This window comes from Myxocyprinus asiaticus, chromosome 36 (genome assembly GCF_019703515.2).
Source record: "Myxocyprinus asiaticus isolate MX2 ecotype Aquarium Trade chromosome 36, UBuf_Myxa_2, whole genome shotgun sequence".
Taxonomy (NCBI): domain Eukaryota; kingdom Metazoa; phylum Chordata; class Actinopteri; order Cypriniformes; family Catostomidae; genus Myxocyprinus; species Myxocyprinus asiaticus.
In genome coordinates this window covers 37,573,200-37,585,701 of record NC_059379.1, presented here as the reverse complement: position 1 = coordinate 37,585,701, position 12,502 = coordinate 37,573,200, and positions in this window count along the sequence as shown.

Below are 12,502 nucleotides of genomic sequence, written 5' to 3'. Positions count from 1 at the left end.
CTAATATCTTTCTCATAACAGTATATTAAAGCCGGCATCTTACTTGCCAGATCATAACAACTTTATTTTGGCAGAGGGTATTTAGTGCTTGATGTCTTGCTCTCTTCATTCGGAGATCTGTCACACAAGACATGGAAGACAATTTTTTTAGGGGGCCAAGCACTGAAGGTGCTGGAACCCTATTGTGTATGTTCTGATTTTCTTCTTTATTTTTCTGTCCTAAAAGAGTATGGGCGTCAGAGACCGTAAATCGTAGACACTCCAAACTTGGCAGGATGGTCCCAAACATGGACTTCTACTCAGGCGCACATACACACCTGTCGACCCTATGTGGCGCTATAAATGTAATTTTACGTTTTTGGTTATATCTCCTCAACCGTATGGGCTAGAATCCAAATAATTTTTCCCCTGATTACTTGAGTCAAGCCCTACAAAATGTTTATCTCTGATTTCATTTGTCTATAAATATTTTCTGCCATTTTAAATTTTTTGAAAAAAACAACTTTTTCAAACTCCCAGCTTGTTTGCCTAATTTGCATGAAAATTGGTATACATCATCTACAGACCCTCCTGACAAAAAGTTATCCAAAGAAATTTGATACGTCAAATCATTCCGAAGATATTAGCGATAAAATTCCTTCAGTTGAACGCACTTTGATTCATTAATCAAAGTCCAAACCTAACGAAACCCGGTACACAGCAGACCATGCTGAGGATGCATGCAAATTTCAGTACAGTTGTACCCATAGGGGGCACTACAACTAAAAATCTGTAATAACTTCACAGTCGTTTGATCGACAAAGTTCAAATTAAATATGCATCTTCTTTGGTTCAAATGCTAACATACACTTAACATATCGATTTGAAAAATCAAAACAAAATGGCCTCCAACAGCCAATCAAATTTCAGCGCCTAAAAACTCAAACTGGGAAAGGCCGATGGGCATGAAACTTAAGAAGGGTCTCTACACAAAGCTGTATATAAACTTTTGTGAGAATCGGCCACAAGGTGGCACTATAATAACCTAATTTGTGTTTTTGATAATAACTCTGGAACCATATCGGCTAGAATAATTTTTCTTAACTTCTCCAAATCCTTCATTACCCCCAATCATATAGACACGTGGATTTCGATTTCCGCATGAACCTTTTCAACCCCCTTTTTTTAAAACCTACTTTTTCAAAGTCGTTTCCTCGATTCACACAAAATTTAGTATACACCATCTACAGACCCTCCTGACAAAAAGTCATCAAAAGAATTTTGAATTATATCATTTGGAAGATATAAGCGAATAAGTTTTTAGATGTTGCATGTAATTACTAATTAGCCTGTATCTTGTGAGTGAAAAATTTAAACTTAACAAAACTTAAAACATGGAACATTCTGAGGTCACATGCAAAATTTCATAAATCTTTGCATCGACACAATCCTGTCTCTGAGCTCTACAGGCACTTCCTTTGACCTCATGGCTTGGTTTTTGCTCTGATATGCATTTTCAGCTGTGAAACCTTATATAGACAGGTGTGTGCCTTTCCAAATCATGTCCAATCAATTGAATTTGCCACAGGTGGACTCCAATCAAAGTGTAGAAACATCTCAAAGATGATCCAGAGAAATTGGATGCACCTGAGCAAAATTTCAAATGTCATAGCAAAGGGTCTGAATACTTATGTCATAAAATTTCAGTTTTAATTTCAGTCAAAAAAATGAAGGGGTCTGAATACTTGATGAATGCACTGTGTGTATGTACTGTATGTATATAAAAAGAAAAAAGAAAAACAGAAACTATTAACAATACAGACATCAAGTAGACTATAATTAAATTGCATACTCATCTCTAAAATATAATATAATAATAATAATCACTTTACATAATAGAGATAATAAGTATCCATTAAGTAAATTATAAGTCCATAGAAAGAAAGTGAACAGACACTACTCACAACCACGTTGTATTTTCAGAGTCCCGAAAGATTGTGCCGTTGATATAAAGTATGTCCATAACCAGTCACATTTTATTGTTCCGTTATTAGGTGTCCAAGCACCGAAGGTGCAGGAACCCTATTGTATTCGTACTGATTTTCTGTTTATTAGGGGTCCAAGCACCGAAGGTGCAGGAACCCTATTGTATTTGTTCCGATTTTCTTATTATTAGGGGTCCAAGCACCGAAGGTGCAGGAACCCTATTGTATTTGTTCTGATTTTCTTATTACTTTTCTTATTATTATTATTATTAGGGGTTCAAGCACTTAGCGCTGAAACCCTATTGTAATTGTTAAGATTTTTATTATTATTATTGTTAGGGGTCAAGCCCCAAAGGGGCGAAAGACCCCTATTGTTTTCGGTCCTTTTCTTATTATTATTATTATTATTAGGGGTTCAAGCCCGAAGGGCTGAAACCCTATTGTAATTGTTAAGATTTTTATTATAATTATTATTATTATTCCGCCATAAAACTGATCGAGCAGAGCAAACCGTAGTACGCAATCATTAGTCTTATTGAGTTGAAAATCGGCATGCAGTGTCTTTGTCCAAGGTGCCATGACTGTCTATGAGGACATTGGCGTATCTCAAAAAACATGGCCGCCATTGGCCAATGAAGTTTGAGCACCTATTAGACAAGGTTATCAGAGGCCGATCGGCACGAAACTCAGTGGACCTGTTCGACTCCTGGCCCTAGAGGTCTGTGAGAAATTTGAAAGAAATCGGCCAATGGATGGCGCTAACGAGTTTTATAACCATCATGCCCAGATGCTACCTGAGCAGTTTTAGAACAGCGCCACATACCGGACAAAAATTCTAAGAACTAGCTATTTTTAGTTATTTTTAAAATAAATGGGTTTTTTTATGATTGAAAGTTTCGTTTTTCTAACTCCTCATACACTGTTCATCGGACTCTAACCAAAAACACGTCACAAAGCTTCTTTTGCTGCTCATGGTGCCGATAAATGGCTTGACCCCAGTATCGCTGCTTGCAGCTATATTTATTATTATTCCGCTCTTGAGTCTATGGCTGCCTATAGAACCGCTTGCGAGAAAGTTATAACATTTGGCACACAGGTAGAGGACAGTCTGATGTGTTACCACAGCAAATTTGGCATCTCTACCTCAAACCCTCTAGCGCCACCAACTGCCCAAATTTGCTCTCACGTTCATGTTAATAACTTTTGAACCATGAGTCCTAGAAAGATCAAAATCAAAAAGATCAAATCACTTTATTGTCACACAGCCATATACACAAGTGCAATGGTGTGTGAAATTCTTGGGTGCAGTTCCGATCAACATAGCAGTCGTGACAGTGATGAGACATATACCAATTTACAATAACATCAGTGTAGAGCCGAGGAGGGTGGGGCCGGGCTGGAATGAGACACACCCGGTCCCCAATCAGCCTGACTGGGGACCAGGTGTGTCTCATTCCAGCCCGGCCCCGCCCTCCTCGGCTCTACACTCCTCCCGGCGTTGCCTCAGGCCGGGGAGCCCCCCGGCATGACGTACATCCCCCCCACCCTTCCTCTCCGGGGGGGGGGGGGGGGGCGTGCCTTATCCTTCCCGCCTTCGGGTCCTTCCCGCTTTCCTCGACCTGGGAGGAGACAGGAGGGAAAAAAACAACAACACAAAATGGCGAGGGAAAGGCCAACACGGAGCGACAGAGAGAGAGAGGAGAGAGAGAAAAAAGAAACTCACCGGTTCTCTGATGCACTGTCGCGTGGTCCCCGATCACTACTCCACCCTCTCAGGCGGACTGCAGCCGCTCCTCCCCGGGCGGACCGGAGTCAGACCTCCGACCCCCAGCGGACAGAACGCCCCTCCGCGTTCCCGGCGTCCCGTGGGGACTCTCCTCCGCCCCTGGCAGCGGCCCTACCACTCCAGGCGGTTGGGGAGTCGCTTCCCTCCTCCCCCCGCGGACGGCGGTCTCCTCTCGACCCCTCCGTGTTCCCGGGGGACGGCAGGGCACTCCTCCACCCCCGGCAGTGGCTCCCTCGCTCCAGGTGGTCGGGGAGTCCCGTCCCCACTCGCCTCGTGGACGGTGGCCGTTCCCCGCGTCCGGGTGGTCGGGCTACTCCGTCCCCCGTCAGACGGCAGCGGCGCTCCCCTGGGTGGACGGCAGTGTCGAGGACCCTGCGACGGGAATCCCTCCTCCTTCCCGGGTTTCGGCACCAGTGTAAGGGGGTTTAGTGGAAAGGAGGCGGCGAGAACTTGCTTGAAAACTTAAATAATAATTTAATAAACAATTTAAACAAAACACACAACCAAAAACACACAGTACAGCTGTCTGTAGTTCTCTCTCTCTCGAACTGTCGTCCTCGGCCGCCTTTATCCCTCGCACGCCCCATCAGGCTGATTGGGGACCGGGTGTGTCTCATTCCAGCCCGGCCCGCCCTCCTCGGCTCTACAATCAAATTAACACAACACAATTTAAACATCTGTTATACACATAATTACACTCAACAATATACAAATAATAACATACACTGTACAGTATACAATACGCTGTTTTTATTATTATTATTATTATTATTTTTTTTTTACTGTGTATAGATACACATTATTCAATAAAAATTAAAAATTAAAATATATAAAAAAAGTGTATATATATATATATATATATATATATATATATATATATATATATATATATTTAGAATGTACAGTATTGTACTGTATTGACATTCAGGCTGTCGGTTGATAGTCAGTTGTTAAGAGAGAACATAATATAATAATAATAATATAATTTATGACAGACCGGTGTGAGATATAAGAGTAAGGGTAATAAAGTGCAGTGCTGATGTATTTTGATCGTGGGAGATCAAGAGTTCAGAAGTCTGATTGCTTGGGGGAAGAAGCTATCATGGAGTCAGCAGTGAGAACAGCCCATGGCTCGGGTGGCTGGAGTCTCTGATGATCCTCCGAGCTTTTTTCACACACCGCCTTGTATATATTTCCTGGAGGGAGGGAAGCTCACCTCCGATGATGTGTCTGGCAGTTCGCACCACCCTTTGCAGTGGGTTGTGGGCGGTGCTATTGCCGTACCAGGCGGAGATACAGCCAGTCAGGATGCTCTCCACAGTGCAGGTGTAGAACCGTGTGAGGATGTGGCGGTTCATTCCAAACTTCCTCAGCCGTCTCAGGAAGAAGAGGCGCTGATGAGCCTTCTTCACAACGACTTCAGTGTGGACGGACCATGTGAGTTCCTCAGTGATGTGGACACCCAGGAACTTGAAGCTGCTGACTCTCTCCACTGGTGCTCCATTGATGGTGATGGGACTGTGTTCTTTGTCTTTTCTTCTGAAGTCCACCACAAGCTCCTTTGTCTTACTGACGTTGAGGGAGAGGTTGTGCTCCTGACACCAGTGTGTCAGAGTGTGCACCTCCTCTCTGTAGGCTGTTTCATCATTGTCAGTGATCAGACCTACCACCGTCGTGTCATCAGCAAATTTAATGATGGCATTGGAGCTATGTGTTGCCACACAGTCATGTGTGTACAAGGAATACAGTAGTGGGCTGAGAACACAGCCCTGCGGGGCTCCAGTGTTGAGGTTTAGTGATGAGGAGATGTTGCTGCCTATTCTAACCACCTGGCGTCTGCTTGACAGGAAGTCCAGGATCCAGCTGCACAGCGAGCTGTTTAAACCCAGAGCCCAGAGTTTCTCATCTAGCTTGGAGGGCACTATGGTGTTGAATGCTGAGCTGTAGTCTACAAACAGCATTCTCACATAAGTGTTCTTTTTTTCCAGGTGGGAGAGAGCAGTGTGTATTGTAGATGCAATGGCATCATCAGTGGAGCGGTTGTTGCGGTAAGCAAACTGCAGCGGGTCAAGATTGAGTGGCAATACAGAGCAGATGTAATCTCTGATTAGTCTCTCAAAACATTTGCTGATGATGGGGGTCAGAGCAACAGGACGCCAGTCATTTAAACAAGTTATTTTTGATTGTTTTGGTACAGGCACAATGGTGGATGTTTTAAAGCATGTGGGGACTACAGACAAAGAGAGGGAAAGGTTGAAAATGTCCGTAAAAACACCAGCCAGCTGGTTCGTGCATGCTCTGATGATGCGGCCCAGAATGCCGTCTGGGCCAGCGGCTTTGCGGATATTCACCCGTCGGAAGGATCGGGTTACATCCGCTACAGAGACGGAGAGTGAACTAACCTCTGTAGCTTCAGCCGTGAGAGCTCTCTCCGCGAGGGTGGTGTTATTTCCCTCGAAACGAGCATAAAAAGTATTTAGCTCATCCGGTAGAGAGGCAGCGGTGTTCATGGCAGAGTTTTTATTCCCTTTAAAGTCCGTGATGATGTTAATTCCCTGCCACATGCTTCTAGAGTTGGTGGTGTTAAACTGTCCTTCAATCTTGCTCCTGTACTGGCGTTTTGCTGTTTTGATAGTTTTTCAGAGGGCATAACTGGCTTGTTTATGCTCCTCCGCCTTCCCGGAATTAAAAGCGGAGGTCCGCACATTAAGTGCCACGCAAACATCGCTATTGATCCATGGCTTCTGATTCGAATAGATTCGTACAGTTCTGGTCGGAATCACTTCCTCCACGCACGTTCTGATGAAACACATTACGCTATCAGTGTAAAGCTCGATGTCGTCATCAGAGGCGGACCGGAACATCTCCCAGTCCGTGTGATCAAAACAGTCTTGTAGCATAGAGTCTGATTGGTCCGACCAGCACTGGATCGTTCTGAGGGTGGGTGCTTCCTGTTTCAATTTCTGCCTGTAAGCGGGCAGAAGCAGAATGGAAGAGTGGTCCGATTTGCCAAATGGTGGGTGGGGGAGGGATTTGTAGCCATCCCGGAACGGAGAGTAGCAATGGTCCAAAACCCGGTCCCCTCGTGTGTTGAAACTAATGTGCTGGCGATATTTTGGTGCGACTGATTTTAAACTGGCTTTATTAAAGTCCCCGGTCACAATGAACGTGGCCTCAGGGTGCGCGGTTTCCTGCTCACTTATAATCCCATACAGCTCCTTGAGTGCCTGGTCTGTGTCGGCTTGTGGGGGAATGTATACAGCAGTGATAATGACCGCTGTGAATTCCCTCGGTAGCCAGAATGGTCGACACAGAAGCATAAGAAATTCCAGATCAGGAGAACAGAAAGACAGAAAGACGTTCCTCTGATCACACCAGGATTTGTTGATCATAAAACATACACCGCCTCCTCTAGTTTTACCTAAGAGGTCTTTCGCTCTGTCCGCTCGGTGCACGGAGAACCCCGCGGGTTCAATGGCTGAGTCTGGAATCTCCGCAGACATCCAAGTTTCTGGCAGATAATGCAGCAGTCCCTCGTCTCTCGTTGGAAAGAGATCCGCGCTTTCAGCTCGCAGAGCTTGTTATCCAGAGACTGAACATTTGCCAGTAGAATAGTGGGTAGCGGGGGTCGATTTGCGCGGCGTCTTACTCTGATGAGAACGCCGGCTCTGTTTCCCCTTTTCCTCCTGCGTTTCCGCGGCCGTGCTGCCCAGACAAAGGGCTCTGCTTGCGTGTTTGTAAACAGCGGGTCGGCATTGAGGAATGTGAAGTCCGGTTTTCGGTGTGAGATCGCTGAACCAATGTCCAAAAGTGTTTGTCTGTCATAGACAATAAGGCAGACAACATCCAAGACAAAAAACATAAGAATTGTGAACAAAACAAACAAAACATTGCTATGTTGTGTCGGAGCTCGCAACGCAGCAGCCATACTCGGCGCCATCTTGAGTCCTTGAGTCCTGAAATTCTTTCAGCCATTTTGAATTTTTAAAATGTTCGATTTGCATGAAAATTGGCCTGCATCATCTAGAGTCACTTACGACAAAACGTTATTCTCAGAATTTTGATAAACCATAATGTTTTCGAATGGCACTACAATGAATTCGACGAAGAGCACGCCAAAATGGACGTGAGGGTATATCTCTGTAACGCTTTAGCGTATTCATACCAAACTTATTATTTGTCATAGGCACCATGACTCGAGGGGGTCTGCTCAGTTTCAGAATGGTGCCACCTAGTGGTCACGAGATATGAAAAAAGAACATTTTTGCTTATAACTTCTAAACAGTTTGTCATAAAATCATCAAATTCTCATTAGATTCAGTGGGGTATAGCAAGTCCAACGATATGAAAAATTTCTATGTCGGGCATTTTGTATGTCGGCCATTTTGAATTTATTCATAAAATGCTGTATTTTACGAACAACTGGGTGTATTGTTACGAAACTTGGTATGTATCTTTGGCACCATGCTCTGAAGGGACTCAAAATTTGTGGGCATGCCACCTTGTGGTGAAAAATTATAATGCTATTTCTAAAAATGCTAATAGCTATTGACTTTTTTTGCCTACTGTCATGAGACTGGTCTTGATAGATTCTGTGGTTCATGCTGAGAACAATGATACCAGTTATGTCATGCCATTTTTAAATGTTTTGAAAAACTACTTTTTCGAACTCTTAGACTGTTTGTCCGATTTGCACAAAAATGGGCCTGCATCATCTAGAAACACTCACGACAAAAAGTTATTCACAGTATTTTGATAAACCATACCATTTTCAAATGGCACTTCAGCGAATTTGACAAAGAACATGCAAAATTGAACTTGAGGCTGTATCTCCTCAACGCTTTGAGGGATTGGGACGAAACTTGGTACGTGACATCACCATTAGGTCCTGAGGTTACCTGCAACATTTTGGCACACTGCCCCGTACTGGTCAGGAGATAGAAAAATTGCTATTTTGGGTTATAACTCTTGAATGCTTACCTGCATGATAACCATCATGCAGCGATACTACCTGAGCAGTTTCAGAACTGCTCCACATATTGGGCAAAAATTCTAAGAACTAGCTATTTTTAGTTATTTTTAAAATAAATTGGGTTTTTTATGATTGAAAGGTTACTTTTTCTAACTCCTCATACACTGTACATCAGACTCTAACCAAAAACATGTCACAAAGCTTCTTTTGCTATTCATTGTGCTGATAATTGCTTGAACCCGGTATCGCTGCTTGCAGCTATATTTATTATTATTATTATTCCACCATAAAACAGAGCAAACCGTAAGGCCTAGAGACTTGAAACTTGGTCAGATGGTAGTAGTATTGCTCACTACTCAGAAACTCAGACTTAGCCAAATCGGTCAATAGGGGGCGCTACAGCGATCAAAAACGCGAAACTGCTCATAACTTCTAGACCATTTATCGTAGACTCAAGTGCTTTATACCATTGGAATCATTGGCTCAAACCAAATAAAACGTATATCTCTGATTTCATTTCCACCTATAAAAATTTTCCGCCATCTTGGACTTTTCATAAAACCTACTTTTGCGAACTAGTCCTAGGTTTTTCGTCCGATCGGGACCAAACCAGTGTCAAACGATTCTATGGAGTCTCAATATCAAAATTTATAAAAAAAAGTTTGAACTTTCGACTCGAGCTAGCTACGGTATGCGAAAACATCGGAAGTAGGAGTGGCCAATTTTATGTAAATGGCTATAACTCTTGAAGGAAATGAGATATCTTCACCAAACTTGGCATGCTTATGTAAATGGCTAATCTTTGGTTGCCCATAAAAGTTGGCGCGGATTTGCCACATGGTGGCGCTATAATACCAAAAAACATGAAATTGGCTGTAACTATGAAACCGTTAATCCTATTGACTTCAAAATTTGCATACATTGTCTTTGTCTCAGCTGCCATCATCGTCTATATGGACATTCACGTATGTTAAAAAACATGGCCACCATCGGCCAATCAAATTTCAGCAGCTATTACACAAGGTAATCGCATCTTAGTAAGATATGTTAACATTTGAACCACTTTAAAAGGTTATTTTTTTTTTTTACATTTGTATCATTAGATATTTGAGTAAGTTGAAACCCAATATTTACATTTAAAAGTGTAATTCGGCAATTTCTCTCAAAAAAATCCTGTCGTCACTGGCACGCAATGAATTGTTGTGCAGCAGTGACGCAATCAGCCTTCGAATGCGACCTTCGAAGGATGCAGCCTCTGAATTGGGACACAGCTATAATTCATATAATTTGTTAGATCTCCTCATACTGAAAAACTTTTCCTCAAGAACCACTGCTGTCAATCAAATAGTTCATTAAATATTCACGATTATGTAAAAAACCTACTTTTGTGAACTAGTCCTAGGTTTTTCGCTCAACCTCAATAAAACCAATGCAGTACAATTCTCTGGACTCTCTAGGTCAATAATTATAAAAAAAAATGTTGAACTTTACCCTTTGGGTAGCTATAACAGTGTCATTTAGAAAATGGGCATGGTCAAGTGTACAAATAAGCCCATAATTCCTAAACAAAAACGCAGAACTTCACGAAATTAAGTGAGCACATGCAACATATTCTAAACAAGCATGCAGACTTTTATGGAGATCAGACCATTGGTGTCGCTATGAGCATTAAAAAGCTTTAAAAACCATGTATTTCCTTAGTAAATTGCCTGTATTGGCTGTAAATGGTCTATTCCATCTATGATCTAGGTGGTTACATGCTTGCTAAATAAAACAATACCTTTTTATGCATATGCTTAAAGGCCTTAAACCGCTTGAACCCCGTTAATTGCTGCTCGCAGCTATATATATATATATATATATATATATATTTTTTTTTTCTGCCCTTAAAGTGTCTGGGCGTCAGAGACCGTAAGTTGTAGAGATTCCAAACTTGGCAGGATGGTTCCAAATTGCCCCCACTACTCAGGCACCCACACACCCATCCGTCAGACACTAGGTGGCGCTATAATAAGTAGCTTTGCCGCTTGCGGCTATATTTTATTTATTTTATGATAGGATATAATTTCAGTCGTCTTTCTAATATTTCATATGGAAATTGTTTGTTCATTGAAAAGCTTGTTCCCTTTAGTTCCTTGCCCCTCTCAAACACGTATTGCCGGTCCTTAAAGCTGGAAATTTGACACAATTACAGTTTTTTTGAGGATCTTTCTTGCCAATTCTGTGAACCCTTGTGTAGATATTTTCAGTCCATCCTTTAAAATGCGCTTAAGAGCAGCTTCTGTTGTTTGGTAAGTCTCCTGCTCAACCTCTGACACCCATAGTCTAGGATACTGGAAGTTTTGATTACCAGATTCTGCCGCTTTACACCAACTATGTTTGTTTATCTCCTGTTTTGTTACTTTTAGTCTATGTTGTTATTCATCTCATAATACACATATCCCTATAATGGACATTCTTGTATCCAATCCAAACAAATTTTTGTGTATTGTTGCCTGTGAAGCCGTAGCTCGCGAGCTCTCTGCCCTGGCTGAACACCGCCTTGTGCATGCGGTTGGCGATTGAGGCCGCACCGCTTAAGCCCAAAGTACACTTCGGTCAGACGCAAACGCTCAGCATTCACGTACAGGACACATGATGCAAATCTCGTCATCAGCAGAATGCTTGAGCACCGAGCGCATGCAGTCCAATTTTTCTAACCGCGCGTCTTTGAACGCGCAGAATGCACATGCACCTGTAATTATTTGCGCAAATTAGTGGATCCACAAGGTGGCAGTACTCACGTTTGAGCTGTTGCTGTCACGAAGAAATGCTAGAAGACGTAATCACTAGTTAATAACAGAAGACGAAGGTAAAAACAACAACAGTAGATATGCACGTCAAGAGCGTGTGTGTGAGGAGGTCAGAGTACACTGCATATGTGTAACTCGAGTCTGAAGGACTATAAAGACATCTTTATGTGTCTAAATTCCTGAAGAGAAATTGTACAGTGTCTCATAGCAGTCACAGCGCTTATGCGGCAACCATCTGTGTATGCACACACCATCAAATGGAGTAAACTTGGACAGGCCCATGTTCGACTACGCAGACTCTGAGCATTCATGTCAAAATCTAAGTATACTTTGAGCTTTATCCGTGAGAGCTGCAGGTAGTCATGGTTTGTTTCATTACTCCAGCAGGGACCTCTTCTTTGGACATTTTATCTTTGCACATTTTATCTTTCCACTTAAACTCATTTTGTTCAGACAGTCTGGTGGATCACTTTCCTATTTATCACTACCTTACCATCACTCTGGAGTCTGGACTATATTGACCAGTTATTTGCTGAAAAAAAATAAAAATAAATAAAAATAAAAAATTGTATTTTGCCTTTTAAAATCAAAAATTTTATATAAAATCATAACCATTAAAATGACAATTTTTACAATGATTCAGTCATACAAGCAATTGATGTTGTTTGTCAAAAAAAGTGAGTAGCTTTATCTCAAACTAATGCAGTTTAAGACATTAAATGGGACAAAAATAGTTAAGTGTCTTTGTGTGTTGTCTTCTTATGCACTAATTTGTCTGCACACCTGGCCCCTAATAAGGCTAATTAAGCCCGAGAGGGATAGGGCCAACCGGAGATGGCTGTGCGACGGAGAGAGTGTTACGGACAGCTGTCTGACACCTGTGTGTGTTTGTGTCTTTTGGTTTAAGTTTATCATTAAACCTTTATTTATATTGTCAAGCCGGTTCTCGCCGCCTTCTTTCCCACAAGGTCATTGTAGTGTATAAACA